Source organism: Nematocida ausubeli (assembly GCF_000738915.1).
Source record: "Nematocida ausubeli strain ERTm6 chromosome Unknown supercont2.13, whole genome shotgun sequence".
Lineage (NCBI taxonomy): Eukaryota > Fungi > Microsporidia > Nematocida > Nematocida ausubeli.
In genome coordinates this window covers 1-3,672 of record NW_026515646.1, presented here as the reverse complement: position 1 = coordinate 3,672, position 3,672 = coordinate 1, and the positions used below count along the sequence as shown (strand labels likewise).

Genomic DNA, 3,672 nt, shown 5'->3' with positions numbered 1-3,672 from the left:
GGGCGGAGGAAGAAAAAGAAAAGGCGGAAAGGCGCGGGACAGGCGGAAAAAAAGGAAAAGAGCCGGGGGGGAGAAAGAAAAGAGAGAGCACAGAGGGGAGAAAAGAGCGGGCGCAGAGACAGCATCGGGGAGTAGCCAGGGCGAGAAGAGAGAAGAGGAGGGAAGAGCAGAGAAAAAGAAGCACCAGGTTGATTCTGCCTGACATAGACACTGGTCTTTCAGACTAAGCCATGCATGACGGGCACACGGAAGGAAGCGTCGGAGAGCTCAGGGACGCAGTTTTGACCGGCTTGGAGAACACGGGCGGACATCCGAGGAAACCTTCGGCCAAGACGACGCACGGCGGGGGGCATCCACGGAGAAGCAGGACGCCAGAGCAGCGCAGGGCGCAGCCAAACGGGAGACTGTCCTATTAGCTAGTGGGTCGGGTCAGGGCCAACCCAGGCGACGATGGGTACGAGGGATGAGGGTTTGGTCTCGGAGAACGGGTGTGAGAGGCAGCCCGTAGATCCAAGGATCGCAGCAGGCGCGGAACTTGCTCACTTCCCAGGGGGAGAAGCAGTGAGGAGACATACGGAGAAAGAGCGCGCGAGAAAAGAGCGGGCGAGAAGCAATTGGAGGGCAAGCCTGGTGCCAGCAGCCGCGGTAATTCCAGCTTCAAGGGTGTCTGTGGTGTGTGTTGTATTTAAAAGGTCCGTAGTCGGGGGAGACGGCCGTGGGGAAAGCAGGCAGTTCAAGAGGAGCGCGATGCACGGAAGGAGCGAAGTCAAGAGGGGCGGCGCGAGGGCGGGAAGATTTGGCAGCCAGAGGTGAAATTCAAAGACTTGCCGAGGATGGACAGAGGCGAAGGCGCCTGCCAGGGACGCTTTCATTGATCAGGGACGAAGGCCGGAGAAGCGAAGATGATTAGAGACCGTTGTAGTTCCGGCGGTAAACGATGCCAACACGGGGGCGTGCGCGCAGGGGCGAGCAGGTGCCCGGAGAGAAATCGAGTGCGAGGGCTATAGGGGAAGTATTGCCGCAAGGTTGGAACTTAAACGAAATTGACGGATTAACACACAAGGAGTGGGGCGTGCGGCTTAATTAGACTCAACACTAGGCAGCTTACCAGCGGAGGAGTCCGGGAGGATCGGGGCGAGATTCGGGCGAGAGTGGTGCATGGCCGCTGTTAGCACGTGGGGTGACCTGTCTGGTTGAATCCGATAACGTGCGCGATCCGCGTGTGCTTTGCAGGGCAGAGGACAGACGGCCGGCGGGTAGCCGGAGGAGGGCGGGCGATAGCAGGTCTGTGATGCCCTTGGAAGCGCTGGGCTGCACGCGCGTCACAGTGCGCGCAGGAAGGAGTGCCGAGAGGCGCAGGAGGAGCGGCGCGCAGGGGATGCCCGTGCGGAACCGCGGGCTGAACACGGAATTTCCAGTACCCGCGGGTCACCAGCCCGCGGAGACAGCGTCCCTGTTTTTTGTACACACCGCCCGTCGCTATCTGAGATGGGTGCGCGCGGCAAGCGCGTGCGCGCGTGAGCTGCTGTGCCTAGATTGGATAAAAGTCGTAACAAGGTTTCCGTAGGAGAACCTGCGGAAGGATCAATACGAGCGCGCGCGTGTGCAGAGAGGATGTGTTTTACATTTCCATGCGAAGGCAAACAATGCGAAAGCAGCGCGGCAACGGAAGAAGGGCGCCGCGAGGGGACCCCTCGGCTATCCGCGCGAGGAAGGACGCAGAGAAGGCGAAAGAGCGCGCAGGAGCGGGCGCGGCTGTGGCGGAACGGACGACGCGCGTGAGGAGACCCGCAGAACTTAAGCATATCAGTACGCGGAGGAAAAGAAACGAACACGGATTTCCGGAGTAGCGGCGAGCGAAAGGGAAAGAGCCCGCGGCGAACCTGCGGGGGTGTGCGGCGGAGCGCGCTGCGGAACAGGCGGGGACGGCCGCGCAGAGAGGGTGGAACGCCCGTACGCGGCGCGCGCAGCGGGAAGAGTAGGCGTGCGTGGGAGGGCACGCCGAAGGGTGGAGCGGGCCATCGAAGGCAGAATACACGGGTAGGCCGATAGAGAAGAAGTACCGCGAGGGAAAGGAGAAAAGACGCGCGGGAGCGGAGTGAAAAGGCGCGAAACACGCGGCGCGAAGCGCGCGGGGCGCGGGCACCCGCGCGGCCCGTCTTGAAACACGGACCAAGGAGCGCTGCGCGCGCGCGAGCGGAACGTCGGGAGGACGGAGCGCGGCGGGCGCGGAGAGCCGGGGAGGCACGGAAAGTGCGCGCGCAGCGGCCCGAAACGCGGTGAACTACGCCTGCCGCGAGCGACGGCGGGGGAAGCCCCGGCAGAAGCTCCGAGGGGGCCTGACGTGCAAATCGGTCCCGGGAGGTGGGCGTAGGGGCGAAAGACCAATCGAACCGCGTGGTAGCTGGTTCCCCACGAAATGTCCCGCAGGACAGCCGGCCCGCGGGCGTGGCGCGCGGTAGAGCGGACGAGGGCGGCCTCGAACTGCGAACGCGCGCGCAGCAGCGGGCCGAGTGGGCGCGCGCTGGTAAGCAGCACGCGCGAGGCGGGGTGAACCGCGCGCACGGATAAGGGGCCGCGGAGGACGAGGAGAGCGGGGAAAGCCGGGCGCGGGTCAGGACAGCAGGCCGGTGGCCATGGAGGTCGGCACCCGCCAAGAAGTGTGTCGCAACTTTCCTGCCGAACCCGCGCGCGCTGAAAATGGAGGGCGCTGGAAGTCCCCCCGAGGCCGTGCCATGCGAATCCGCGTGTGTAGTGGGGCGGTCCGGGCGCAGAGAAGCGGCGCGGCGACGCGGCGTGGAGCCCCCGGGCGCGCAGATCTTGGAGGGAGTAGCGGGCTTGGCGCCAAGGGCCGAGGAGGAGAAGGGTTTCCGCGAGGAGAGAGCCGGGCCTAAGGCGCGCAGCGTGCGCGGCGAAGGGGAAGAGAGAGCGCCGCGCGCAGAACGGCAGCGGCGCGGGGGCCTTGACGCGCGCGGCGCACGGGGCGCAGAGAGGCATCTGTGCCCGCGCGCGCTTGGACGCGTGGAGCAGCGAAGAGGCACAGGCGTGCGGCCGCGCGCGCGTGAAAAGAGGCCCCCGGGGAGCGCGCGCCCGTACCGAAACCGCAGCAGGTCTCCGAGGCGCGCAGCCTCTGGCGCGGGGAAGCGCGGGTAAGGGAACTCGGCAAAATAGACGCGTAACTTCGGGAGAAGCGTTGGCTCTGGCGGCGCTAGAACCGGAACGCCGGGGGAGTCTGACTGTCTAATTAAAACATAGCCTCCCGGAGCCTCGGGGTGCGGAGGGGAGGTGAGTTCTGCCCAGTGCCCAGAGAGTCACCGCGGGGCGAGCCGCCGAAGCGCGGGTAAACGGCGGGAGTAACTATGACTCTCTTAAGGTAGCCAAACGCCTCGTCATCTAATTAGTGACGCGCATGAATGGACGAACGAGATTCCCGCTGTCCCTACCTGCCGCCGGCGAAACCACAGCCAGGGGAACGGGCCTGGGCGCGCAGCGGGGAAAGAAGACCCTGTTGAGCTTGACTCTAGCCGGCGCGGGCCGCGCGCGCCGCGCATGTAGCCAGGCGGGAGACCTTGTCGCGCGTGAAAGACCGCTGGCGCGGCGCAGCGCGGCCTACTGCCTGAAAGGCGCACACGTGCCGGTGGGGAGTTTGGCTGGGGCGGCACGGCTGCAAGA

At 65.4% G+C, this 3,672-nt stretch overlaps 2 non-coding genes across 2 annotated transcripts; both read left to right on the top strand.

Annotated features, from left to right (window-relative positions):
• Nucleotides 1-182: 182 nt before the first annotated feature.
• NESG_02473 lies at nt 183-1,590 on the top strand. The gene has a single exon (XR_008288893.1). It is a non-coding gene; the product is annotated as an 18S ribosomal RNA (ribosomal RNA).
• Nucleotides 1,591-1,675: 85 nt separating this feature from the next.
• NESG_02472 lies at nt 1,676-3,672 on the top strand (the record flags this gene model as incomplete). Its single annotated transcript, XR_008288892.1, has 1 exon — nt 1,676-3,672. It is a non-coding gene; the product is annotated as a 28S ribosomal RNA (ribosomal RNA).